Source organism: Mytilus edulis, chromosome 1, assembly GCF_963676685.1.
Source record: "Mytilus edulis chromosome 1, xbMytEdul2.2, whole genome shotgun sequence".
Lineage (NCBI taxonomy): Eukaryota > Metazoa > Mollusca > Bivalvia > Mytilida > Mytilidae > Mytilus > Mytilus edulis.
In genome coordinates this window covers 32251621-32264853 of record NC_092344.1, presented here as the reverse complement: position 1 = coordinate 32264853, position 13233 = coordinate 32251621, and the positions used below count along the sequence as shown (strand labels likewise).

Here is a 13233-nt window from a genome sequence, read left to right as displayed (position 1 = left end):
ACAGAGTCGAACACACCGTGACACTTGTATGATTCAAAATCAAAACCTTTAATAGTATTGAAAGGTTAGTGATCACTGTTAGATCACTCCGCTGTCGAGGTACCATTTAATGGGAGAGGGTTGAGATCCGACACATGTTTATATGTCTGTTATATTTAAACAAACAAATAGATGAATAAATTAAATAACATGATTAATGATTTTTGTCTGTTTATAAAAGTGAATACACATTATTCTTCCCAAAATATAGTAATAGAGCAAATTATAAAAAGTAACTATAACAAAATGCATCCACAACAACAAACTTGAAGTAAAACAATAATTAAACATAAAAAATGGGGGGAAATTTGTGAAAACCAATCACTAATCAGGATACCCACATAAAGTGAAATTATCACCCATTTCCTGAAATAATACTATCTGAGGAAAGGTGTTATCAAATAATCTATGTCTGCATTGCCTTTGTTCCTATTCGCATCCGATTTCAGTTATTGACTGGTATCTATACAACATTCTCGGATCTATATCCGTATTTATCCATATACCTTCTTCAATACTTTATTGTGTTTACAACCCAATTATGTATGTATTATAATTCGATCACGTGTCTGTATCCAGGAATAACTTTTCCAATATATATGATCTTGAAATCTATTTTTTTTTATGGGGATGATTTATTATTCATAAAATTAATCACCATTTTATTCATTTTTAATTTATATTTCTGAAATATCAGCTCATACATTTACTTTAATAGTAATTTTAAGTTTCAGAACATAACATTTCTTTACTTGTAGCGGTTGCTGCATTTATACCCATATATGATTTACTGAAATTAATAAGTTTAGTTCTTTCAAATATTTAAATAACAGTACTAAAAGCAAGCTGTATATGTATTTAATATTATATTTATCTAAATGTTAGACTTATAGGTAGTTTGCTAACTTTAAAATGAAGTAGTTTTTATCTGAAGACCTACATTAACAGGTAGTGCTAATCTACTAAATATCTTATTCACACCTTACATAGGTATATATCACCAGAGAGGAATTAATGTGATTGATATATTGCAGTATTTCGAACTGTATGTGCGTAACATTTCATTGAAGTCAGTATTTTTATCGGTAAAACGAATTCCGCTGGAATAGCAGTAAGATAAAATAAAGTGCATCGGTTAAAAAAATCGACTCGCACGTCAGAACTTTAAAATACATTCAGACAAGGGTTTAAGGGGGAAATTCCTTATTAATGTACCTGACAACCATATCTTTTGATCTTATGTCAAAGCATTACCAAGTGGAATGTGTATTGCATATAAATGTAACAAGTTTAATACTGTTTAGAAAACGATAATATTATAAGCTTTTAATATTTTAAAATGTGCACTGTTTTCTTAAGGATAATCTCTGCTGACTTTTTAAAACTAGATAAAACGCAACAAGGTCAAATTGTATTCTATATGGGCGGCTGTCCATCTATAGATATATTTTTAATCTGTTCCACACGTTTGGTGTCATTATCAAGATTAGGATGAGACTCTTCCGTCACTCCATCCGACAAAACAATGATATTGATGGAGAGTAACTGTTAATTTAATCTCGTCCCTGAGACTCTTCCGTCACTCCATCCGACAAAACAATGATTAGGATGAGACTCTTCCGTCACTCCATCCGACAAAACAATGATTAGGATGAGACTCTTCCGTCATTCAATCCGACAAAACAATGATTTTGATGGAGAGTAACTGTTAATTTGTTCTCGTCCCGAACATTCATGATATTAGGACGAGACTCTTCCGTCACTTCATCCGACAAAACAATGATTTTGATGGAGAGTAACTATTAATTTATTATCGTCCCGAACATTCATGATATTAGGATGAGACTCTTCCGTCACTCCATCCGACAAAACAATGATTTGTATGGAGAGTAACTGTTAATTTGTTCTCGTCCCGAACATGCATGATAATAGGATGAGACTCTTTTGTCACTTCATCCGACAAAACAATGATTGTATGGAGAGTAACTGTTAGTTTGTTCTCGTCCCGAACATTCATGATATTAGGATGAGACTCTTCCGTCATTCCATCCGACAAAACAATGATTGTATGGAGAGTATCTGTTAATTTGTTCTCGTCCCGAACATGCAGCTACATTTGCCACTGGAAGTAAAGTAAACAATTACCAAACAAACAAACAAAGCAATGTATTTTCATGCATAATTATAGTTGTTAATTTCTGTGTCATTTTGGTCTCTTGTTGAGAGTTGTCTCATTGGCAATCATACCACATCTTCTTTTTTTATAATTAATTTGATTAACTGTTATGAACATTGCAGAGGCAAACACCAAATAACCAAATCCATTGAGAAGTTACATGGTCTTCATCGATTAATAAGCGTTCACTGTATGTGGCAAGCCATAATTTGCCTCTCAACTGGACAAGATTACGACAATTGCTTACCGGATCATAACTTGCAATCAGACGTATGTTAATGATAGACAGTTAAATAAGTTTTGGCGCGAACTTGTCCTTTGTCAGTGAAAGAACAACATACACAACTTATACACAGCTGCATCTGAATCGCATGATATGCGCGTCTTCAACATACTAAAATTGTTGCAGGGAATACAATGAAATATTTTAGAAGGAATTTTATCAGAAAGAAGTCAGAAAAATCGCCTTGCCGATGAACTGCAGAAGAATAATGTAAGAGTTCCGTTACTCAGGATGACAAATAAGAAAAAAAAATCACTAAAAAAATATAGCAGGCTATCCTTAACTTCAATAATTGTTTCAAATTTATCAATCCAGGCGTGCACGAGTTTGTTTGCGACATGTGAAAATTGTCTAAAACAGACTGTTATAGTCATGTTACAGTCTGTAACGACATCCAAAAAATTTCAAAACTGAGAGGAAGCTTTCTTTCACCAAATCAAATATTCCTTATAAAATAAGTAGATGTCATGTGGAATGATTGCAAATTAGACAACTATCTACTCGGGACCAAATCACGTAGATGTTAGCAACTATAGGTCTTTGTAGGTGGTTCAACAACAAAAAACAACATTCAATACATGAAGTTAGATTTAAAAGGCATAGACATTACAGAATGTTAAACAATTCAAAAGAGAAAATAACAGCCTGATATATATCTTCAAAACAAATATGATATGAAAAACAGCAACAAAAGACAACCAATGATTCACAGTCTCTTAAATTGGGACAGGCACATACAGTGGCAGAGTTAAACAGCACAAATCCCACTAAGCTCGTAGTTACCGAAAGCTAGTTCCAACGCATGACATTATTTATAACAATACAGGTAAAAGTCTGTTTGGAGGTAGACAGGGGTCGTAATTAATAAATAAAAAGCAACAGTAGTATACCGGTGTTCAGAAATCATAAATCGATTGAGAGAAAACAAATCCTGGTTACAAACCAAAACTTACGAAAACACATGAACTATAAGAGGAAAACAAAGGAACAACAGGAACGCCGAACTGCAACAAAAACAAACGCCAACACACATAGAAACAAACTAGTTGATAACAACTGCAATATTCCTGCCTTGGTACTGGACATTTTCAGAAAAAAATGGTGGGTTGAACCTGATTTAATGGAATGCCAAAGCTCCCGCTTAATTACAATGTTAAAAAAATATTGCTAAAACACTACGTGACAGAAATACAACACAAACACACCCAAGAACATTAATAACAGAGAAACGCACAAACAAATAATTTACCGGTAATAGTCGACACAACATGCAAACTGCAGAACATCAACTTACATATTCCATCAACGACAAACACCACAGGATATTAAAAACAGTGACGCGATTACATAACTAACATAAAATCTCGAACTTGAAATTTAAAGAACATTTGCTTTAGGTTTTCCGATTTTGTATATATTATCTCTGACCCCCGGAGAATCTAATTATTGCGTCCCAAATAATGTTTGAGCACTAAGCATGAACCCTTTTCAACTGACTTTTTATTGTTTGTTCTAATGATGTACTGTATCTCCACCGTCCGAGGTTAGGGAAGAGTTTGCAACAGACAGATACTGTCTCAAGTCAGGAGTGTTTTGTACATAAGTCAGGACGTTGTTTTTATCGTTTAAATTGTTTGAGATTTGCCATTCTGGGACTATGCAGTATGAATTTGTCTCACTGTTCAAGGCCGTACGGTGAATTTTAGTTGTAAAATTCTATGTCAGTTGGGCTCTAGTGGAGAGTTGTCCAATTGGCTAATATAGTCAATCTTTTATTTTTTGTATAAAAAATTATACATGAAAAATCCTATTTTGTGTAAGAGAAAGAAAACGAATAGCTCTTAAAATGTGCTCTTAAAATGAAAACCGATAAGGTCAACCGAATCATGTTTTGCTACAAAACACAATATGTAAATTCATTACACATTCCTTTATTAAAGATATATTATCTGTGTTAGCTCCTATTATATGGCAAAGTTTTAAAAAAATTGAGTCAAACAAAACTATTCTGTTTTTTTTTTTGCATAATTCTAATAAAGAACATAAAACACATACTCTTCTTCATTCAAATGAAAATTCTTACAAATAAATAGCATTCCTCTATCAAAATTTGCACATTTCTTTAAAGATCTAGACCCATCGTGGTCTGCTTTTTTTTGCAATTCTAAGATGGAGGAAGACTTCCGATGTACCTTAAAGGATCTCAATTGGAATATGACAGTTGTTGTACATTCGTTTGATGTAATTGTGCTTTTGATTTTGTCATTGATTAGGGACTTTCCGTTTCGAATTTTCCTCGGAGTTCAGTATTTTTGTGATTTTACTTTTTGGTACACATAGGAATACATACAACCTTTCGATAAACTAAACTATTTTCGATATACAAAGGTTGTCCGTGAGAAAAAAAATACAACTTTAACCATATCATCACATATCCAGAAAGTAGATCTGGCATATTGACCTTTTGAATTAATGAAGAAAGGTTTAAACGAGTTACAATAAATGAATGTTTCATGTTTCATTAATTTGATCGAAAAATATTTTTTCGATACGACGCGTGGACAGACTGCAACAGTATACTATAAAATGATGGCCGTATAAAAGCACACAACAAAAATAATATTTTTTTTTTTTTATATCTGTGACGTTTGTATTTGCGTCAACATAACATGCATTTTATAAAAATAGAATAATGAGTTTTTCTGTAATTGACAAACACAATTAATTCCAATGTTGTAAATAAAAGCTAATCATATTTGCAACAAATCTCTATTTAAAGAAGCAAAGGATAAAATATATAGTATCTTTACTATTTAATTGGCAAAGTTTCAAAAATAAATGAATCTCCATTGCAATCAACTGTATACAATGTAGGTTGTATTTACTTTTTAAAGCAATGAACACAGTTTTATAGCTCAGACAAAACACACGTCTGGCGTATTTTAAAAATTATAAGCCTGGTACCTTTGATAACTATTAGCATGTACTATTGTATTGTTTATCTGTGTATTTCTCTGTCCTGAATGTTCTTGCATTTATTTACACTGTAGTCCTGTCATGTAATGTCATTTTAGTGTTATATTTAAAATTGCCATAAAAGCGCGAGGTTTGGCAAGCCACAAAACCAGGTTCTACCCACCTTTTTTTCTTAAATTTCATGTACCAAGTCAGGAAAATGGCATTTGTTATCTTATAGTTCGTCTGTGTGTGTGTGTGTGTGTGTGTGTTGCATTGTCTTCAGTGTTTCTGTTGTTTCGTTGTCTTCCTCATACAGTTGATGTAAAATTGAGAATTGAAATGAGGAATGAGTCAAAGAGACAACAATCCAACCAAAGAGAAAACATCAGTTTTAGTTTGTAACCCGAATCTGTTTTCTCTCAATCGATTTATGACTTTCGAACAGCGGTAAATTGCTGTTGCCTTTGTTTAAATAAGAAGCATTAAAAGACAAAAAATAAACCAAAAGTGAAAAAGTCAGAAGATAAAACGCCACTATTAAAATTGAATACGTATGCATTGATAACGAAAACGAATTTGATAATCTCATATGATCAACCTAGCTGATAGGAATTAACTGTTTTTGTTATAAAATGGTATATTCTTCCAACAAACATTTGCGTTTCCAGATTTAACATATATGCCTTTAAAAATGTATCCCCTAGCATCATACCATTCCTGTTAAAATCTTGACATTGAGATAAGGCATAAAGATATAATAACGAGACAATTTAGAAATATCAAATAAATTGTCGTCGATAGGCATATACCAATGGAAGTGGTCATACCATACTGCATGATGTAAAGATATAACGTTAATTTATATCTTATAGTATCATTGCAATAAGTTTAACAGCTTGTATAATTTTAGACCAAACAAGAATGTGTACATAGTACACGGATGCCCAACTAGCACAATCATTGTCTTTGTTCAGTGAAATTGGGGTAAAAACTATAATGTGACATTAAAATTAGAAAGATCATAACAGAGAGAACAAATGCTAATAAGTTTGCAAGTTGATTGGACTTCAACTTCATTAAAAACTGCCTTTAGCATTAAAAACTGCCTTTAGCAAAATTTTAACCTGAAGCAGTACAAACGGACGGACGAACAGACGAACGGCACAGACCGGAAAATCTAGGTGGGGCAAACAAATAATTAAAGTTATTTAACATCAATAGTCATGTAAAATCTGGATGATTTTCTGAATACCACTTAATGTTAAAAAAAAAGGTAGTATATGCATAAATAGACAATGAGTTGTCTATGTTTTCGAATGGAGGTAAGATAATAATACAGTGTGTGCATCCATGTAAAATTATTGCCTGTAGATACGGTTATTTATCTAGAATGCATGATCAATCTAGTGAAAGTGGTGTTTAAAATCACGATAATTATAAGTGAGATATGATTTAACATATTTTCAGTATATTGTTCGTGATTAGTTCACCTTCGTTTGAGTGTTCTCTGAGTAATTTCTAACTTGAGACTAAGAAATCAAAAAACACAAATAAAGCATCCCATACACTTCTGTCAAATAAGATCATTTAATTTCCTGAACGAATCGTGACTTAGTGTCTGGATTTCTGACTAGGTTAAAATAAAATTGATGATTAATCAGGACCTCTCTTTATTTCCGTCAATCGGATGTCAATTTTTTTTAGAAAAAAAAGGGAAGCATTTCAAATATTCTCTCAATGTTCTTAAATTCCTCGGAGTGTTACGATATATGTTGTGTTGAACATCTTATCGTTGTACAGTTAGGGTTATACACGTGAACAAGAAGTTTTCACTTGTATAAAGTCACAGGTAAAATGCCCTGCCAATCAAAGTATATGAACAGCGATTGGTAGCTGGTAAAAACGACTGGAAGATCAACCTGTTCAAAAAATTAAATCTTCAAAAACTATTATAAAGTTAAAGTACGATTAAGTGAATTGACGTTAAAAAATAAGACGAAATTAAAAATTCCACATTACGTATAAGATATATTTGGATTTTTATCTATATATAGATTTATATATCATTAAACAGTGGTTATTTGTGGTTTTTGGATGTATCATCGTTTTTTGTAATAGTAGAAAATTTGGTGCAAGGAATACGTGAATCTCTTAAAAGGATTATGTAACTGTTATAGTTTTCTGTTAATGGTTTTGAGGGAAGCAAAGAAAACTCAAGATTTTACAGGTAATTGTAAATTTTAATAAAATATTACTTATAAACACACATATATAACCATATCTCTTTATACCCTAAATTTATACCTATTTTGTGTAACATATCTTTCAAAATAAATCTTCGTGTAATTTATGCAGGAATTTAATCACATCAACTTATTCTAAATGACATAATATTTTTGCAACAGAAATCTTCTTTCATATTCTCATTATATTTCGTGAGGTGAATGCCACAAAGCCATAAATATAATTCGGTAAAGAAATAAACTACCCTATGGAGATGAAAAGTTAGAATAATTATTTAAAGCAAGCATGATATCTTTTTGTTTAACCAGTGATGCGTCGGTAGAATTTGGAAGAAGAGCAAATATTATCACATGCTTGGGTTTACGTTGAAGTATAGTTTCAAATTGATGCACATGAATGGTTCACACATTCGGTATTATCATTGGCGTTTTAATCCAAAGATATAATCTTTTGATTTTACACTATATCTACCTAACTATAAATGTTAAATGAAATGTAAACTCTCCTAAAATGCTTAACTTTTCATACTGAACATAAAACTACAATAAAAAAGAGGAAAACTAGTGGATAACCACAGAGTACTATATTTATGAATAAATCGTGGAAACTGAAAAGGGGTTACTCTATTGCTATCACCAAATGGACTGAACGTAAATGTATTTCAATGTTACTGAATACTAAAGAAAATAATGTCCCCAACTGATTTTGTGTTAATCAAACATTTGGGAAGGGGACATGCGATCAAAAGAAAATCGGGAACTGGACAACTGTATTTCAACATTTTGTTATACTGATGGAAATATTTACATAATTTTGGCTTTAAATCGAAAATTGCCATATTAGAACGTTTAAAGAAATTGCAGATTTTTTCCACGTTATTGCTAAATGCTGATTAAATATATTTCACATCTTGTGTACATTTTTGTACGTAATTTACATTTTTAAAGTCAGCCGTATACATAATGATAAAAAATCCGCCATCTAGTGACGAGTTTAACCATAAATTGAGCTTTAAATAAAGTACTTTCTTATAAGAAAGTAAGGTGAAATTACAGAAAAGAATTCAAAGAACGGCAAAATGCTGATATAAAATGGTCACATGTGCGACTCCTGGTTTTGTTTTAATGTTTTAACATAATATTAGCAATTTACAGTGAACTTGACCTGAGAAGAAGATAAATATTGTGTGTCCATGATTTAACTAGCGTATAAAAAAATGAATCTGAAAGCCACTTACTTCTTTTCAAGAAACTGTAGGGAAAAGTAGGATTTAACTAAATATGTATGTATTCATTATAAATTGGTGTATTTAAAACTTAATTTCAAATGAAACCGGAACTACAAAAGAATAATAATTTAACGAGTACATCAGTACCTCTATTAGCTCTTCAAATAAGACTATTTTGAGACCACTATTAATCACATTGTTCTGTCTTATGTACCGTCTAAGTAGAAGTATTTTATGGAGCTATTGTAAAATATATCGGGTCAAAGTTGTATGATCCCTGATTAGATATTCAGCAGTTCCAAGTAGGTCCGTTCTGCAGCTGCGTATGTACTGATTATCACTACTAATATCTCATATCTCGAAAACTTAATATGTAGTGCAGGCTTTCGATAAAATACATGATCATACGTATATTTTGAGGTTTAAAAAAGATAAAAGACAGGGTATAAAATTTACCTTAAGATTCATGTTCATATTACTTGCTGGCTATTTAGAACGTATAAAGTAAGATGCACAACAAAAGTTCTAGATAAGGGGCGTTTTCTTTCAATGCACAGCAGAAACATTAAACAAACTGTATATATTGTTCTATTATATATAGGTTTTTGGTTTTATGCGATGTTAATAATAATACTTAACGCTTAATTTTTCTTAATATTTACTTTTTTCCCATCTAAATAAAAGGATGATAAAACTCGCATCCTTTTATGGATCAGAGAGATATTTACAAAACATAAACACTAACTTGAAAGGAATATATGTAAATGCAAAACACTTGTAAAAAGTGATATCCATCTTTACAATAACAAGACAAGATTTTTTTGTTATTTTTGTTTTATGTTTATTTTTTGTGATCAAGAAAAAGTAAGAATAAATTGATATTTAAAGTCACTAGACGATTTTACGATATATGTAATAATTCTTCTTTTAAAGTTGTTTTCAGTTAAAATGCTGATCATACTCTACAACATTTCTTATGCGAGCATAGTATTAAGAAACAACTTTTATCAAAAGGTTTCGTTATGATGTCTGACAACATGGTCCCAGATGTGGTACAAAACGTAATTTTAAATATGACGTTGCAAAGTAAACATCGACGAGCACCTGCAAAATATTTGTTCGCTGCCCAATATTACTTCACTATTAAATGAAATAAGATTATTTTACCTCAAAATTGGCAAAACAATATTTTTTTCATTGCTTATTTTTCGCGCAAATAAAATACTGTATTTTAAAAGTTTTCGCGCAAATGTCGTGCGTCTCGCACAGTTTAACCCGATCCCAGACAACAGACGTACTGAAGTAAAAAAAAGTATAGAAAGCCACAGTGTTACTCTTTCCCTGGAATATAAATAACACGACATTGTAGTAATACATCAACTCATATATATATATATATATATATTTACGAGAAAATCGATAAGATTTGTGCAAATCTTCATCTTCCATCAAGCATAGTGCAATTGAAAAATATAACAAATATAGGCAAAGCTATGAGCTCTAACAACGTCCAGGCTCCCTCCTTATTATCAAAAAATGATTGCTTTCATGTTGTTAAATCTGCCAAAGAAAAGTACATGATAATATTGCGGAATCCATAAACAATTGAGTCATATTTGACTAAAAGTGCAAGTATATGGAATGTTTGTATGATTCAGATAATGGAGCGACAACCAAATCAGACAACATTTATCCGTTCAATGACCATTTTGTTTCTCATATTTCTGTAGACTTAAACAATAATTTAAATATTATATCTGATTGACCTTTTAAGATAACAGTAAGCAGATTTACGCAAAATTTAATACGTAAAATGATACGTCTGTTAAAACATTGCCGATATTTATAAATTAAAATTGTCCAGGGATATAGGTACATTCTGAACATAAGAAATCTGTTCAAATTAGTACTGCATTCATGATTTGTGCAATCGGTTGTGTGTTTTGTTGTTAACAACAATTAGTGTGTTGAAATTGCATACCTATATTTGTAAAATTACAAATTTCATGCATTTTGCCTATCAAAATACAATGGAGTTTATTAACACACGGATAGTAGGCTACCGTTTAGTATTTAAACCATTTAGAAAACATATTAATTATACTTGAACATATCTTCACCTTAAAGATTAAATGATAACGCTAAACGTGCGAAAATACCGCACACTTAGTTACGATCTTTAGATTAGTTCCTATAACTAGAACTTGAAAGAAAAAAACAAAGAAGACTTTCAGAACCAGTACTCTACATCCGATGATATACGTGTCTATAACCAGACAGCTTCTTATTTCAGCCTTCACCATTTGTAGACATGGTTTAAGTTGGCTGTGTAAAGATCAGCAGCCAGTATAATATGCTTGTAGATAAACTATTCCGTGTGTTTGGAAAGAGTCTAGTGAATGAATGCTGGAAGGGTTCTAGACAAAAAGAGCATATTTTGGATGTTCGTATATTAAATACGTTTTAAATAAAAGGGCTATCATGACTGTTTATCTATTTTAACGGACCTTTCATATACAATAAAACAAAAGTAGGAACAAGAGTAACAAAATAATACACAAGTCTACAACGGAAAGCTTTTTTTTATTAGACATAACGTGAAATTCATTATTGTAACTTGTCAAAGCGTATTCATACTATTGCACAATAAAGGGTATGCATATGAACCCTTTGTGCTGTTCTCGTAACATCAATTGGGAGAGGTAAGGGTTCAGCTAGCGCGATTCCAGGATTCCCTGGGGCCTGTTTATCGAAGCTCTCTTAGGATTCTGACGTGTCCTAAGACCAACTTAGGACACATCTTAGTCCTGAGTGGGTTTATCAAACATGTCTCAACTTAGGAAAATCCTAGGAATTATCCTAACTTTAGGATACCAATTTAGGTGTCTTAAGATGGTCTTAGGATGGTCCTAACTTTAGGATATATTCAATTTCGCCTTTTGATCATTTTCACACGTATTGTTGTTTTTAGCAGTAGTAAAATAGTTGAAATACTCCGGATTTATATGAAAAATGCACGAGATTTGTCTTTGGACTGTTAAATATTGAAACCTTGACACTTCGAATTCAACTCACTCAAAAACATGTAATGATTTTTACCGATGATATATCTAGTATACAATTAGTTCGTTAAATTTTTATATAATACGTAGTTATTATTATGCCCCACCTACGATAGTAGAGGGGCATTATGTTTTCTGGTCTGTGGCTCCGTTCGTCTGTGCCTCCGTTCGTCCGTCCGCTTCAGATTAAAGTTTTTGGTCAAGGTAGTTTTTGAAGAAGTTGAAGTCCAATCAACTTGAAACTTAATACACTTGTTTCCCATGATATGATCTTTCTAATTTTAATGCCAAATTATAGTTTTGACCCCAATTTTATGGTCCACTGAACATAGAAAATGATAGTGCGAAGTTCAGGTTAAAGTTTTTGGTCAGGGTAGTTTTTGATGAAGTTAAAGTTACATCGACTTGAAACTTAGTACACATGTTTCCTATGATATGATCTTTCTAATTTTAATTCCAAATTAAAGTTTTGACCCCAATATCACGGTCCACTGAACATAGAAAATGATAGTGCGAGTGGGGCATTCGTGTACTATGGACACATTCTTGTTTTTGTCTTATGTTTTGTTTTATACAATTTAAATGTACAAATATTATACAATTATCATTTATGATCTTTAATGTAACACTAATAATTATTTTCTAATTAACTATATTTGAAAAAACAAACTTATTGATAAAATATGATATCATATTGTATTTTTCATATCTAATTTGTATTTTCATTTCCGCCAATACTTAGGACATCGGTTAGGAGGTCCTAGCTAAGATATTCCTAAGATAGCGTCGATGTGCATGCTGAGACGTGTCGTAAGTCGGTCCTAACTTTATCCTAAATTCTGTCCTAAGAAATTCTTAGGACGGAACTTAAAACAGTTTCGATAAACAGGCCCCTGGTCTTTTTTTTAAGGGAGCGAGTGCCGTGTGCGCCCCGTTTGAACTAACATCTGAGGTTTACGCATTTGCTTATAATTTGACGGTTATTTTGATTTTCTCTCTCTTTAATTTTGATTCGAGCGCCAATGTTGATTCAAATGCTTCACGAAACGCACGTTTGGTGCTCTAAATCATAAGCCTGGCTCCTAACTTTTCGACCATGCTTTGCTTCTTTATAACAACTGTTTGGCAAGTTTTATTGCGCAGTATACCCAATGATTTTTTAGGTGCAAATATAGTATTGATTAGCATTAATCATGTTCAGATGATAACTTGTAATTGAAATATGTCGGCTTACTTATTCAAA

General features: G+C 31.8%; 1 protein-coding gene across 1 annotated transcript in view; it reads left to right on the top strand.

Moving 5' to 3' along the window:
- Window positions 1-7192: 7192 nt before the first annotated feature.
- LOC139529924 (uncharacterized) overlaps window positions 7193-13233 on the top strand; it is a 37257-nt gene continuing 31216 nt past the window's right edge. Inside the window, exon 1 of the mRNA XM_071325909.1 lies at window positions 7193-7683. The gene's annotated coding sequence lies outside the window, so the exon portion shown is untranslated. The remainder of the gene's footprint in view (window positions 7684-13233) is intronic.